This window comes from Schistocerca cancellata, chromosome 4, assembly GCF_023864275.1.
Source record: "Schistocerca cancellata isolate TAMUIC-IGC-003103 chromosome 4, iqSchCanc2.1, whole genome shotgun sequence".
In the NCBI taxonomy this organism is placed as follows: Eukaryota; Metazoa; Arthropoda; class Insecta; order Orthoptera; family Acrididae; genus Schistocerca; species Schistocerca cancellata.
The window spans coordinates 329,238,714-329,255,372 of NC_064629.1; positions in this window are offsets into that span (position 1 = coordinate 329,238,714).

The window sequence follows — 16,659 nt, forward strand, 5'->3', positions numbered from 1 at the left end:
AGGAACTGCTGCAAAACTTCAGAAACATAAAACTGATGTCTAGTGTTGACTTGACCTCAGGATTTTGACAAATCCCATTGGCAGAAGAAAGCAGACGTTACACAGCTTTCTTATTCGAAGGACGAAGCTACCGCTTTAAAGTTGTACCCAGTGGCAGTATTTGTGAGAACGCTAAACCATGTCTTGGGAGAACGCTTAATGAGCAAGTTGGTGATTTCTGGACGACATTTTAATAGCGACGGAATCCTGGTACGAACACTGTAAATTGCTGGAGGAAGTGCTTGTGGCCTTCAGACGAGGAGGATGACGTTAAAGATTGCCAGATACGAATTTGTCTGAGCGGAAATTCAGTTTATAGGACACACTCTTACATCTGAGGGAATTATACCAAGTACCGAGAAACTAAAATCAATCACAAATTGTAAAAGGCCAACCAACAGAAAGCAATTAAAATCATACCTCGGATTATGTGGGTTATATCAAAAATTTTTGGGGGATGGTTGAATGAATAACCAATATTTATGTAAATTATTAAAGAAAAACGCATCATGTAAACTGGCCGAGGAATGTGAAAAGGAATTTCAGAACATAAAGGATAAACTGTGTGCGAGCAAGATGCTCTATTATCCTGACATGACACTTCCGTTCTGTTTGTCGTCAGACAGTTCAGATTATGGAATAAGCTGCGAAATCTTCGAAGAAAAACAAATCAACAGGAAGATAGAACATCGGAGTGCAGCTTTCGCCAGCCGCGTGCTCAACAAACACGAACGCGGATACAGCATATCAGAGAAGGAGCTGCTTGCAATCGTGTATGGATTCCAAAAGTTCCGTATGTATTTGGAAGGTAGAGAGGTAACAGTGCTATCCGGCCATAAGGCCCTTAGCTTTCTGCAAGACTGTATGTAGAATAATAAACGACCGTTTGATGCGCTGGAAAATGTTCCTGCAGAAATTTAGTTACTAGATACGCTACATTAAAGGGACCGAGAATTGTATTGCCGATGCTCTGTCGCGGCTGCCCGTTGGAGAGGAAGACAATGAAGGGGAAGAGACAAAGAACGAATTTCAGCTGCTGTACATGAAAGGAGTACCGGGGGAAAAGGAAATTAGTGCGGTCTGCAGGGATATGCGGAGAGCGCAAAATGATGACTCTGAACTGAAGAACATCAAACTCAACTTTGACAGCAAGGGCTACGAAAAAATACCCCGCTATTTCAAGATCCACAAGGGTGTGCTGTTTCGCAGCAGAGACTAGAAGACGGATCACTGGAGACTGTGCTTCCCAGACAAATATGTGGAACAGCTGACAGATCACGTTCATGTAAGTCACGGTCATTACAGGGCCTAGGAGTGCACGGAACTTAAAGAGCAATACAACCACATTAATAACCTCGCCAGACGAGTACGCACCCAGCTGGCTGCCTGTAATCGATGTCAGCGAGTAAAATATTTCTCTATAACTCAACAAGGGGAAATGCAAAGTATAATTCCGACCAAGGTGGGAGAGATACTGGCGGTTGACTATTTTGGCCCACTGCCCACAGGACGCGGTGGTATGAAGTACATATTTGTTGTTGTAGAGCTCTTTTCAAAATTTGTTAAATTTTATCCGATACGGAAAGATAACAGCAAGACACTGATAGCCAAACTAGAAAAGGATTTCTTTAAAAATGTAATCAAATCAGAAAGGCTGTTATCTGACAACGGATCTCAGTTTACATCAACTTTTGGAACGAATTTATGAACGGCCAGGATATAAAACTCATTAACATATCCGTGTACCACCCGGCGAGTAATACTTGCGAGCGGTATATGAAAGAAGTTGGACGACTGTGTCTGACTTGCGCGAGTGACAGACACTCAAAGTGGGTGGAATACGAACGTTCATTTGAGGACGTTCTGAACAGCGTGGAAAGTAATGCAACTGGATATTCGCCCTTGGAGGTGCTGACGGGAGTCAAACCGAAATTTCTGTTAACGGAAATTATGGAGTTCCCGCAGCGCCTACCTGAGTCGGCCGCTGAGAGGGAGCAGGCGATAAAATCCCGTATGGAGAAGTTGGCAGTGGAAAGGAAGAAACGGCATGATGGGCGGTATAAACCAATTAAATACAAAATAGGAGACAAAATCCTAGTACGTACGAAAGAAAAGTCCAGCGAAGTGGATGGAGAAATAAAAAAGTTGTTTGAGCTGTACTATGGGCCATTTGTGGTGGCAGAATGTCCGCACCCTAACGCCTACCTACTCAAATACCCTGTTTCAAGAAAACTTCTAGAATTAAGAAATGTGACAGAATTGAGACTGTACATTGAGAAGGGGAATGTAGGCTAAGAAATAAGTGTATCTGTGTTTAGCTTATAAGATTATTTCGAGGGGTAATTTGTAATGTTTTATTTCAGGATTTATTGTAGCTTGTTCGTTGTTTCGTCGCATAAGGATATTTTTTTGGGGGCACAAGGTCTGTGCAATTATAAAGAGATAGTTTAGACGCACATTTGGGTGCGAGGAGATCGGGCAACTCAATTATTTGGTGAACGGTACCAAGTCAGAAATCAGTGCACAGTATGCATATGAATTAGATTTTTGGGGATACATAAGGGATTTATTTATGTGTATGTATGTGTTAGACCTACGTTCTCGGATGGTTTTATGTTAGTTGTAATTTCCAAATTATAAGTTATGGTCACGCCAACTTCGATGCATGGAGGTCGGAGAAATTGGGAAAATGAAGATTAATAATGCTTACCTAGGAAGACAGATGTATGTTTATCTACTTATCTGAGAATATTTTGGGGAAATAATTTATTATTGTATGGACTAACGATTTGTGTACATAGTTTCACTGCACGGAATTAAACGTGGGCTCAGAAATGTTCATATTCGTTGTTAGTTTTGAGTCTAAGGGAGTTATTTAAATTAAAAGAAAATATTAATTTGCCGATGGAGTCGACTGGGAATCTGTCACGAGATGCATGTCTCTATTGGGACTTGAATAACGTGTCAGAACCATTGAAGAATTTACGAGCATCTTGCAAACGCTGTAAATCAATTGTTTACTGTGTAGTTCAGATCTGTTTGTATCGATTCCACTGGGGGAAGCATTCAGTGCAAATCCTGGATGGTTTCGGAAAGTGTTTGTTTTCTGGAATCTACACCCGATTCGAATTTCGACAGATTTGTTCCCGCAAAACTATGGTGATGGAATACAGAGCCATACACAATTTCGGCGGCGTACTCGGCTCCGAATCTGTGGAACGCCGCTGGAGACTTCGTTGTGTCGAAAAAGTGTAAGTAGGCTGTTTAGGTTTTTATGTTGGTAACGCCACGTAGCGCTCTATATGAAAATCACTGACTGTGCCGTGTGAAGGCTGTGGTTGGTTTGCATTGTTGGAGTATATGCTATTGTAGTGTTGGGCAGTTGGCTGTTAACAGCGCGTAGCGTTGCGCAGTTGGAGGTGAGCCGCCAACAGTGGTGGATGTGGGGAGAGAGATGGCGGAGTTTTGAGAGCGGATGATCTGGACGTGTGTCCATCAGAGACAGTAAATTTGTAAGACTGTATGTCATGAACTGATATATATATTATGACTTTTGAACACTGTTAAGGTAAATACATTGTTTGTTTTTTATCAAAATCTTTCATTTGCTAACTACGCCTATCAGTAGTTAGTCCCTTCAGTAGTTAGAATCTTTTATTTAGCTGGCAGTAGTGGCGCTCGCTGTACTGCAGTAGTTCGAATAACGAAGATTTTTGTGAGGTAAGTGATTCATGAAAGGTATAGGTTATTGTTAGTCAGGGCCATTCTTTTGTAGGGATTTTTCAAAGTCAGATTGCGTTGCGCTAAAAATATTGTGTGTCAGTTTAGTGTTGATCAGAATAAGTAAAGAGCGAAATGTCTGAGTACGTTCAGTTCTGCTCAGCTGTTTGAAAATCAAATGATGTAAGAGGTTTATCAGCACAGTAATTCACTAATTTTTCTAAGAGGACGTTTCAAAAGTTCTGTGAAAATAAGCGCAGTGGCGCTGATATTTCTGCGGCACTTCAATAGTGTGTCGATTTTAATAAATGTACAGTTTTATTTGGTGTTTAATTAATACGCCGCAATTGACAATTTATGTTAGATATTAGTTTCTTTAAATTTAAAGCAGACTGCATCAACACCACTACCAATAATTACACTATTGATCTGGCGCTTAGGATATGTATGTTATTGTATTATGAATTTGTGTCTTGTAAATTTGGGTGCTACTTCATTACATATATGGCACGCCAACATGTTATGAAGTGGAGGTGTGGGAGTTAAGGAGCACTGCGCTCTCATTTAAATATATGGCCGAAAGAGTCAGCCTACAGGAATTATGAAACGAACCCTGTCGTCCAGGATCGTGTGCCACACAGGGTGCAGATTAACCACGAGATGGGGAAACTCACAAGTGTCTATTGTCTATTGAGGCCTAAGTGCTGCAGTGTGCGAGTGAGACAGACAGGAACCTACGTCATAAGAAAACCCAGTAGAAGGCGTTTGTGGCCGGAGGGACGTAGCAGTGTTAAATATGGCGGACCCAAGGTCGGCCATAAAGGGAAACATTCATGAAAACTATTTAATTCTGTAGTAATGCAGGGAATGAAGCCACAGTAATTTTAATCTACCTTCCTTCATAAAATTTCATGGTGATCCCAATAAAACTTGAATATTGATCATATCTATAATAGTTTAGGATTTACTGTTAAAGTGGAATTCACAAGTTTTGTAACAAAGACCTGAATGCTAAAATCTGAACGCTTTAGTCGATCTTAACGATCGACATTTAATGTAGAAGCGCATCATTAAAATGACAAATTTTGTAAATATAAACTCTGTAACTTCATTTGTTTAAAAGATACAGTAAATTTAAATTATCAGTGTTTTCAGTTAACCATCAGATCATTTCCTCCACACAAAACACATTGAACGATGACAGCATTACGCGTTATTGAACCATTAGGTAGTAGAATATCTGTTGTACAGTTTAATGCATAATAGTTACTTTTGTTCTTTATTTATTTATCAGATAGCACATTGTTGCAAGGCTACTGGCAGTGACATTCAAAGTTAAGAAGGAAATTGTGTTGGTTTTATGTAACAGAATTTAACAATGGATATTATTGTTACTTTATTTAAAATGTGAAAGTGGTCAAGTTTTGATTATTTAAATATGTTGAAATGTAAAATTATGCAGAATAAGCCAACCAGATGGAGGGCTTCAGGAAAGGAAACTGCACTAGTCAGTTGGGCGAGTATGCTCGGCGCGCGGGAGCGGGGCCTGCTACGGGCAGAGGGATAGTGTTGGTGCAGACGCGAAAGCGGACAGTCGGTCTTTAGGCAGCTAGGAAGTGAAACGACTTAGAAAATTTCGCGTTGTGTGGTATTGCGGGACTTAGTCTCTGAGCGGTGAGCAGCCGAGCACCTGGTATCAACTCTAACTTTTCGTGTAATTATAGAGGTGGAGTATTGGACTTGTGTTTCGCGATGAGAAGTAACGGTGTATTTCTAACAGACGCTCTCTATGAAAAAATAATAAGGTATGTTGGTACAGTCATTATTGGTTAATGAAGAAGTATGTCCAGGAAACACAGAAATTTACACAATTGCTGAATGAAACACGTTATGCTATCAAATTTTACGTACCATGGTGAGTTGTTCAACAAGCTTTGTGAGGCTCATTCGTCTGTTGGCCGTAGTGGGCGAGAGAGGATGATAAAGGCGTTGTCTAGTAGATATGTTAATATAACTCGTCATGATTTAGAGCTGTTGTGATAATTTTCATGTTTTATTTTAAGTTTCATAATACATAAATTATTAGTTTAAACATGTTATTTCATTGTAGTATTATACTTTTCCAGTGTCCACTTCGCATTTCCTAAATTTTACACGTTTCGTAGGGAAATTATGCCAATAAAATCAAAATTAAAAACCTTGCCTAAAAGCTCTATGCTTCGAAATATCGCCTAGGCATATTACATAATGCCTAGATTAGACGCTTTACCGGTATCGTATACAGGGTGAGGCAGCTAAGACAGGCCACTGCAAATACATCTAGAATGAACAAATATATCCAGGTGTTGTTTTCGCCGAATTGTGACGGACACTATGGCGAATTTCCTGAAGTTCACACGTAATTTTATCGTTTATAGTCGCCAAATTAAGCACAGTCTGTGTTTTTTTTCTAATGGAACTACACATCTTTTTGCGGTATTTCAAACAATTTTCTAAGAGGACTTCAACGACATAACGTGTATGGCACTCGATCAAATTTCTGTCCTGTTACATCAGATGAAAGCAAGCACGTAACTTAGATGCGTTTCGTGTGTTTATTATCAAGGCTGTTATACCCAGTGTTCAGAACGTTGGCTCTGAGCTTTACTACATGCTATAAAGTGAGTCTGAAGAAACAATGCTTCACGTTGGATTTCATCTGGAATTAACGGCAGCACATGCCCGTATTATAAGGCATTTCGTGCCTTTGGGAGTGGCCGGTGTTTCCTAAAAGACCTCTTGTTTTAATTTTCGCGACAGACAAAAGTACAGAATTGGCTAGTTTGGTGCGTGTGTAGACCATTTTGCGTTTTCTGAACAACCATTCCAATGATTTCCAAACATCCTCGTGAGAGGATCTGTCATCTTATTGCCGAATGGGAGGGACATCTGTCATGTTGGTACCATACTGACTGCCTTATGTCCAGTGTGATATCTTGCAACAACTGCGACGGCAGCATATCTTAGGAACTCGAGATACTATAGCGTATTTAAATTCTCATCAATAAAAAAAGACCAATGATGCGGATCTTGAAGAAGAAGCACGATACATTGACAGACAAAGAGTGTTATTTTTATCTACCTCTTTGAGTCAGAACTGATTTTCAGCTGACGATTAGTGCATATTGCGAAGACTGATTTGCTCATAGATTGTAAGCAATGCTTCTTCCCTAGACAAAATTTAGCATAGATGTGCCGCATCACTTTGCCCTTATCGTAGATAACATTCGAAGAACTGTAACCAATTTTTGCCTTTTTTTTGCATGGCGTATTTTACTCACCAAACTTCCAGTTTCAAAAGTTTTTTTTTATAATGTTTGCAAAGACAAATAGTGAGTGCTTGGCACGATCTGGATACTCTCCAGCATACAACCGCACTGCTGCTCTAATAGATTGGCGACATTCGCCGTAAAATATATTCGTATTTTCGACTGTTGTGTACCTAGCGAATGTCTCAATTGCTTTACGAGTTATCTCATTGCTAAAACAACAGAACACAGACTGATGGGCTTCAAGCGCACAGGTTAACACGGGAACCATGCTGAGTTACGCGTTTGCTTAATTTGGTATAATAGGGCAGACGCTTGTGGTACCTCTTATTCTGAAGGCGGGACAGTGGTTTTCGGCGCTTTTATCTTGATACTACTTGTATTTGATCAAGTCGCTGAAGTTTTCTTGGAAGGTTCTTTCAAATGACACAGAAAAAGTATAAAGTTCCATCAGAAAAAAAGAAGTAGATTTTGTAATTCGGCGAATATAAACGATGAAAATTACTTGCGAAATTCTCCAAAGTGTTCGCTATAACTTGGCAGAAACCGCACCTCGACAGATTTATTCATTCTGAATACACAGGGTGTTTCAAAATGTATATACGAGATTTAAGGCTTTGTAGCACATATTACATTCACCTTACAATTATAAATAATACACAAAGTGAAAGAGAAACACAAACAGTTTTTCTTACAATTATTCAGTTTGAACACCGATCACACATCGAGTCGATAGGCGAGTTGTTCCGAAACCTTGATCAATGTGTCAGGATTGTTTCTAAAGTCGGCTAGGCACATACACATGATCGCGTCAGATCGTGTGTGAACGTGGAGGTCATGCATAACATGCTGTGTCAACCGGCCCCTTGCACCTCATCCGCCGGTCGGATACAACGAGTTGTTTCACCGAAAAAGAAATGCCGACAAACTTTCCGCGGGGATATTTCTTGGGGCTAAGCATGAAAGATTCGCACTAGCTCAACACGTTTTTCACTCACTCTTTGTCATTCCATACTCTTCCCATTGCGCACAGGTATACAAACAAAACTGTTTGAGTTGCTCTTTCATTTGGTGTACAGTTGTAAGTTGAACATAGTCAATGCCAAACGCCTTAAAATCGGTATGTTCATTTTGAAACACATGGGGTGGCCTGTCTTAGCTGCCTTATCCTGTATAAGCGGAACAAAGAGGAACGAGGGGCATCCTAGCGACGATAAGGGCCGCAAATGGGGAAATCCTCTGACGTAAGTGACGTTGACAAAGGACAGATTAATACAGTGAGTCACCTCCGTGTTCTCATGTTGAACTAACATATACGATTGCAGTGGGCACGGTATCATCGAGATTGGAGTGTGCATTAATAGAAACATGTCGCCTGGTCAGATGAATCACGTTTTTTATCACAACAGGTCGACGGTCGTGTCTAGATACGCTGTCACGCAGGAGAACGGCTACTCGAAACATGCACCGCAGCATAGACAGGCTTGCGGAGGCAGCATTATGCTATAGAGGATATTCACCTGAGCTCTCTGGACTCTCATGGAACCTGTGGTAATAAACTAAGGCACCATGTCATCTGTAGACCACTTGGACATTATTGCGGTCCCCCTGGCTTCACTTTGTGCTCGATGTCTTCCTCGAAGACATAATCATTTTATACTGGTTTGAGGAGTAAGAAGGTCAACTCACGTTGATGTCTTGGTTCTCATATTCCCCTGATCTGAACCCTATAGAATACATTTATTACGCTGTCGGCACTAGCTGCGTGGCCACAAATCATTGGATTGTAATTTACGGGAATTGCGGACCTGTGTTAGGGGCACATACCTCAGGAAATATGGTAAGAATTTATCAAATCCACACCAAGCAGAATTTCTACCGTACTGCGCTTCAAAGGTAGACCAACATGTTATTATGCAGGTGGCCATAATGTTTTGACTCATCAACGTGTATTAAATGAAAGTCCTGTATACATGAATTTGTGCTTCCTGATCACCCGACAAATAATGCCACACTATCCATTCATTTCGTTACCGCTGTTGTATTCACTTCCTCTGCGTACAGATGCCAAGTTATGAAGACTCATCTCATTAACAGACACTGTATGACAGTCGTTATTCTAAAATTTTGATTATCTACTGTCGTTTGAAAGAGGGGATATTAGATAGTAGTTATTAAAAATACTAGTTAAGTAATTTCAGAAGCAAGGCACTTAAAATTGGCTGCTATGGTTTTGGTTCTCAGTTTGTTGGGAAAGGCCTCGCTGTCTAGCTCCAAAACTCTATCCTCAATGGTTGTGATTTTGGTTTTGTGATTCATAGTCGCTTCTTAAAGTGCCTATTTCTATTCTCTCAAGCTTTTTCTAAGGTACAGTGAAAGAACAATGGTCAATTAAATTTCGAATTTAGCAGAAATGTTAATGAGAAACTTCACTGTAGATATAATGTTTGTTAGGGACTGTTTGATTAGGCTTTAGAGCTTGTTGTCTACTTTGAATTAACGGCGTTTGAATAGCAAGTGTTCAACCGTCTGTATAATTATATGTCTACAGAGACTTGGCTGTCAGTTGGTAATGTCTCATTACTAAGATGAGGTTGAAGATTTGCCCGAAACATGGCCGCTATCTTCAGTATCCACCCTGATAGTTGCCAGTTTGTTTGTCAGTTTGGCTTTCCACAGTATTTTACACTAAGATGACAAAAGTCATAGGATTCCTCCTAATATGGTGTCGGATATACTTTTGGCCGGCAGAGTGCAGCAGTTCGTCTAGACGTGGACTCCACAAGTCGTTGGATGTCCCCTGCAGAAATACTGAGCCATGCTCCCTCTATAGCCGCCCGTGATCGCGAAATTGTTACCGGTGCATGATGTTGTGCTCGAAATGACCTCTTGATTACGTTCCATAAATGTTCGATGGGGTTCGTGTCGTGCGATCAGGGTGGCCAGATCATTCGCTCAAATCGTCTAAAATGTGGCTTAGATCAATAGTGAACAATTATGGCCCGGTGACATGGTGCATTGTCATCCGTAAATATTCCATCGTTGTTTGAGAACACGAAGTCCATGAATATCTGCAAGCGGTTTTAAAATAGACGAATGTAACCATTTCCAGTGAATGATCGGTTCAGTTGAACCGGTGGATCCAGTCCAGTCCATTTAAACACAGCCTACAGCACTATGGAGACACCACCTGCTTACACATTGCCTTGTTGACAACTTGGGTACGTAGCTTTGTAGGTTTGCGCCACACTTGAACCCTACCATCAGCTCTTACCAACTGAAATCGGGAATTTTATGAATTTGTAATACATTAGATTTTTAAGTGGACAAAGTTGTGTGTAATAGATCTCAAACATAAAGAGGTTAGTACGCCTGGTGTATACTCATGAAGCAACCAGGGAAACGTTAGGATAATCATTTGCAAAGTGGCTTATTGTCTGAATGTCACCTCAGTCACATGTACTTTCAGTGTAAAAGCCCCAGTTATTCATTCCGATATCTGTTAAGCTGCACTCACACCTCCATCAGGTGATGAAATCATGGAGCTTTAATAGTCAGATTATCAGTAAGTTCGTGGTTCCGGGCTTCAGTGGCTTGCCACTCACGTTTCCACTCAGCACCGCTGTCGAACGCATCGGATAGCATTTGGACTACTTCTTCATATGCTGGTCTTCTGTATTTGAAGCGTTTCCTAGGCAGTGACAGTAAATCTTCGTAAAGAGGAACTGACTCATTTCTCATTTTTAGAAACTTACAGGCAAGGGTTGTAGAGAGCCGCCATTCAACAAAGGTGAGCTGGACAGATTGGCAGCCAGAAAATAGGCGTAGATCTGACTGTGTCACTAATGGTTCTCATAGCTGCAATCAAATATCAACTTTCTTCACATGAGCACTGCGGAGCCAAACTGGTGCGTAATATTCTGCAGCAGAGTATACCATCGCAAGGTATGCTTCACGGAGAACTTCTGGATTTGCTCCGCAAGTGCTATATGCCAGCTTCTTCACAAGGTTCACTCGTGCTTTTACCTTATTAGTTGTGTTGGAGAGGGGTTTATGACGTGTCAGAGTTTTGTGGCTATTAAAGTCGCCTGCATATATTGTAAGATGTTCTAGTATTGTAAGTTGCTTGGGGCGAGTGATGTTCGGTGGTTCGTAGATGTTTACTACATTTATGTTACCAATTTGTATCAGCTCTACCATCACGTTTTCTTCAACCGATGCCTCTTCGAGGATAACTGATACATATTTAAGTCACTGAAAACAAAGGTAGTAATCCCATATTCAGGGTGGTTAATGCTGGACACGATTTTGTATCCAGGAATATGACCTCGCTTTCACGGAGCAATTTCGTCTTCGGTGTGAGGCTATAACATCCACCTAATACTCACGTAAGATTTTTGACAGCACTTCGCTCTTATTTCTGGAGAGTCCAATTAGCCTAACTCTCGCGGAAGGCGTTTTGGAAAGAGAGAGGGAGAGTCAGTACTTTCAGATTAAAGCCTTACCATATTCTTTCGATCATATACAATTCTGAATGACCTTTTTGTGAAGGTTACACTCCTTCAGTCTTCTGCAATGGCTTTTCGTTTTCAGGTTGAGTATTCAAGACTCCCAGTAACATTTGGGATCTTATTAGGTATTACAAATCTTACACTATTCCTTCTAATTTTCTCCGTTTTTCTGTTAATGAGTTGAGATGTCTGTTAACCAAAGAGCACGATTTTATTGCACATTTGGCAAATAAAAGTGTTTGTGGCCTTGACAGGGAATGGACGTTATGTTGAAGTTCAATATTTTCTCTATTGACGCAGAATGGAATTTGAAAATGTAGCGTTCCCATGATCCTATTGCCAACTTTTTCTTCCAGATATCTTTAGTTTTTAGTATCAGCCAAGCTGTATTCCAATATTTTCGTTTCTAGTAATACCAGAATTAAGATGAGATCTTCTTCCAAATCTCGATTTCATTGACGTGATTTAGCGACTTTTAGCATGGAATTGACGTTGTAGTGATCGGAACAAGTGTATAAATTTTTCATTTCTTCGCTTTGACGTTATAGTGTGCCTAATAACCCGCTAGCGGCGCGATAATCGAGTGAATGTGGAACGATTTGTGGGAGCCCGAGGGAAGATGCGGTGCGGACCGCGTGGCAGGCACGTGCCGGCGGCGGGGGTGGGGACCGGGCTGCTGCAGCTATCGACCCGCCCGGGGGCGCAGCCCGGGGCCTCCCCGAAACTGAATAAATGTTTCTTACACACACACAGGAGGGCCCCTCACCGCGACACCGTTCGCCCTCCGCGGCGAGCGACCTCCCGCCGTTCGTTCACCCGACTTCCTATTTCAAACGTCGCACCAAAACATAAAACACTTCGCACAAGATGGGTGTTGTCAACATGAAACACACTGCGGATTCCTCTGCCCATCTGCCGATTAGATGTGTTGAAACCTCGCAGCTTCTACCAGAACTGCAAATGTGAACAAGTCCAAAAATTTCCCATCCCCAGCATCTACACAAGAGTGGTGAATTTTATTAAGAAGATCTTGAGTTTCACCATAATCACAGTGTAGTTTTAGGGCTAAGTGAAACAGCCATCATTACGTAGGTAGGTTCAAATACCACAGCGCTTCACGAGACACTGTCCTCCCATGGACGTCCGTAGAAAGTTTTCCAGGGAGTTGGGGGCGGGGGCGGAGGGCGGAGGAGGGGGAGACTTTAAAATAGCCATTTTTATGTAAGTTCAAAATGCTCAAATGGCTCTGAGCACTATGGGACTTAACTTCTAAGGTCATCAGTCCCCTAGAACTTAGAACTACTTAAACCTAACTAACCTAAGGACATCACACACATCCATGCCCGACGCAGGATTCGAACCTGCGACCGTAGCGGTCGCGGGGTTCCAGACTTTAGCGCCTAGAACCACTCGGCCACCCCGGCCGGCCTTTTATATAAGTGAACTGGTCAGTTTCGAGACATGTCTTGCTATAAGAACTATATTTTACATGTGACACAAAAACTTATATCCCACGAAATTGTTGGTTATCCACTCAGTGTATGAATAAATGTCTGTACACAAGGTTCCGGCTGGTCCCGGCGGAGGTTCGAGTCCTCCCTCGGGCATGGGTATGTGTGTTTGTCCTTAGCATAATTTAGTTTAAGTGGTGTGTAAGCTTAGGGACTAATGACCTTAGCAGTTAAGTCCCATAAGATTTCATACACACACTCCAGGTTCCGGAAGGGAGGGGGGGGCGGAGAAATCCCACTTGTCACTCTTTAGGACGCCTATGAGTCCCACTAGATATGGTAAGCTGTTGCTGTTCTCTGATCTGAAAAACCGACCAACCAACCTGTCACAGGAGGACCTACAGTTCCACATGGAATCCTAACCTAGATTCAAAAATGGCTCTGAGCACTATGGGATTTAACTGCTGAGGTCAACAGTCTCCTAGAACTTAGAACTACTTAAACCTAAGTAACCTAAGGACATCACACACATCCATGGCGGAGGCAGGATTCTAACCTGCGACCGTAGCGGTCGCGCGGTTCGAGACTGTAGGGCCTAAAACCTAGATTCAAATCGATACTTTCATATAAATTATACAACGCCATTCTAACACAAGATTGCTCACTCATGCTTATGCGGCGGTGGTGGACGAAATTTTCACCGCTGTTATTTGGCAAAAAAGGGAAGCAGGGGTGTTGGTGACAGGTTCCTGATTTTTCACGTGCCGTTTGAGAGTGAATCACTGGAGAAATTGTCTGAAAGTGGTTCTATGAACCTCCGTCAAACACTTAAAATTTCATTTCAGTTTAAATTTGCAAGCACCTTGCTGCCTTGAAAGTTATAGCCACTAGTTAATGAAACCAACTTGTTTCGCAGTGGCCCAGCGGTTCCCGGCGCTACAGTCTGGAACCACGCGACCGCTACGGTCGCAGGTTCGAATCCTGCCCCGGGCATGGATGTGTGTGATGTCCTTAGGTTAGTTAGGTTTAAGTAGTTCTACGTTCTATGGGTCTGATGACCTCAGCAGCTAAGTCCCATAGTGCTCAGAGCCATTTGAGCCAACTTGTTGGACTACAAGAGGAGTGAGTGTAATGATCGTCGCTGTCGCAAAATAACACATAAAGCCAGATCCTACTGATACAAAACAAGCGAGTACAATCTTCGTTGCTTTCACAAAACAGTAAGTAAATTATCCTTGTAGTTGACCTCCGTGCACAAGGACAACACCGACACAGCGAAGTGAATCAGCTGGAAATACGACAGGTTACATTTACTTTTTAATGGGTCCCCTAACCAGAACAAGTTGTAGGACAACTTCAAGGTTCTTGAAATCTAAGTCAGATTAACAGTTATTTATTTGCTCTAATAACTGACATAAATCACAATGAAATTAAGACGGAGAAAAATCAAATTATAAAATGATGGTAACGCAGTGAGGAGGCACCAAAGGTGTAGAAATGGTTCAAATGGCTCTGAGCACTATGGGACTTAACAGCTATGGTCATCAGTCCCCTAGAACTTAGAACTACTTAAACCTAACTAACCTGAGGACACCACACACACACCGAGCGAGGTGGCGCAGTGGGTAGACACTGGACTCGCATTCGGGAGGACGACGGTTCAATCCCGGGTCCGGCCATCCTGATTTAGGTTTTCCGTGAAAAGGGCACGGCCGATTTCCTTCCCCATCCTTCCCTAATCCGATGAGACCGATGACCACGCTGTCTGGTCTCATTCCCCAAACAACCAACCAACATCACACACATCCATGCCCGGGGCAGGATTCGAACCTGCGGTCGTAGCGATCGCATGGTTCCAGACTCTAGCGCCTAGAACCGCTCGGCCACTCCGGCCGGCTTTTGTGAAAAGTAAGCAAGTAACGGGCTGCACAGAATATGCACCGCGCTACCGCCATTGTGACACTTACATTCCCCTAAAAGGCTAGCATACGTTGATCAGCACCAAATATGAGCCAGAGATGATCCCCTCAAGAAAAAGCGAGGAAAGCACACATAACTTCCCTCCTTTTGTGTAAAAGACACACATTTTTAAAAATGAAGTTGACAGTGGACTGAAGCAGTGTTTTCATGATTGGTCAAACTTACACACCATGAACACTGTCCAGAGCGACGCAATAATATTGGCTGAAACAAATTTATATAGTGAACGCAGCTGACTCTCCCGCGCTGGTCGGATGGGGCTGCGGCATCTGGCTCTTTAAAGTACAGACAGAAAGGCTAGAACGCTGTGTGGTGGCTGTGGAGCAGCTATGGCGTTTACAGACCACAATGCAGGGATCTGCCCGGCATTCAATAGTCGTAGAGCCAGTCGCTTCCCGACCTCTGCGAAACTGCGCGTATCTTCAGAGAAGCTCTTTTAGACTTATGAGATACACAGACTGCCTTCTGCCGACAAAGAAGGCCACTCAGACGTTTCCGGCGTCACATCCGCCCCAGTGTAGGGATCACAAGGCAGCCCTTCCGAATACAGCACTCCAGTATCCTCACTAGAAACAGCACGAAATAGCGGTAGAAAATGAATTTGTATCGCATAGCAATATTTGACAGTAACGTCACATCACGATAGTAACGCCACAGCATGTTGGATGGTATTCTGCCACCGTATTTCATTCTCTCCACTCCCTTCATTCCATAATTATCCTTGAAAACATAAACAGAACACTACAGAGCACAACAACCAATCACAATTGTACACACGATTCAGAAATATACGTGACACCTCATACGTACAAAGTCAGTTACGGCAACATCAAACTAGTCCAGTAGGGCCTTGATAACAACGAGGAGTTCGTAAGTAGTACCCAAAGTCAATAACCTGCTGTCGGACCAACTTTGAACATGAAAGCGTTTTCAGATGTGAAACTCAAGTTAACTGCTGTATCGTAACGCCAGTGACACCGCGACTGCAGTGTCAGCTCTCTACAATGAACGGAACACTTTCATTAAAGTTTTCCCATGACGACAGTTTTCTGCAGAAAAAAAGATTTCGTTAGTGGCAAATTTCAGATGGTTTCTCTCTCTCTCTCTCTCTCTCTCTCTCTCTCTCTTTCTTTCTCTCTCTCCCCTTTTTCTCTATCTCTCAGTCATGGATCCTTTTTACACTTTGGGAACGCCAGCAGCTTCAAACGCTTTATTGTATTTATTGTAACAGGCGTAGAATTTGTTCTGTCCTTGATGACTGCTCATAGTTGCGGCAATATACCAGGCCTGTCATTCATATACGAGATGTGTCAGAAAAGTAATTAGACTGACAACACCGTGAGCAATTTGGCAATGCTGCGTTTTGCTACTTATGTAGACGGGTGTGTTCATCCCTTCCAGATGCTCCGTCCGAGTTTCAGCTCCATGTAGCCATCACATGATTGTGGGAGCGCCATCAGTGAAGCTGTGTTTTTGTTGTGTGTTACGAAAATGGAACAGCGGAATTTAGAGCAATGTTATGCCATCGAGTTTTGTGCTAAAGTTGGGGAATCCGCGAGTGGGACCTATGAGAAGTTGAAAGATGCCTATGGGAAACATTCTTTATCAAGATCAAACGTTTCTCGCTTGCACAAATAATTTTTGGGAGGC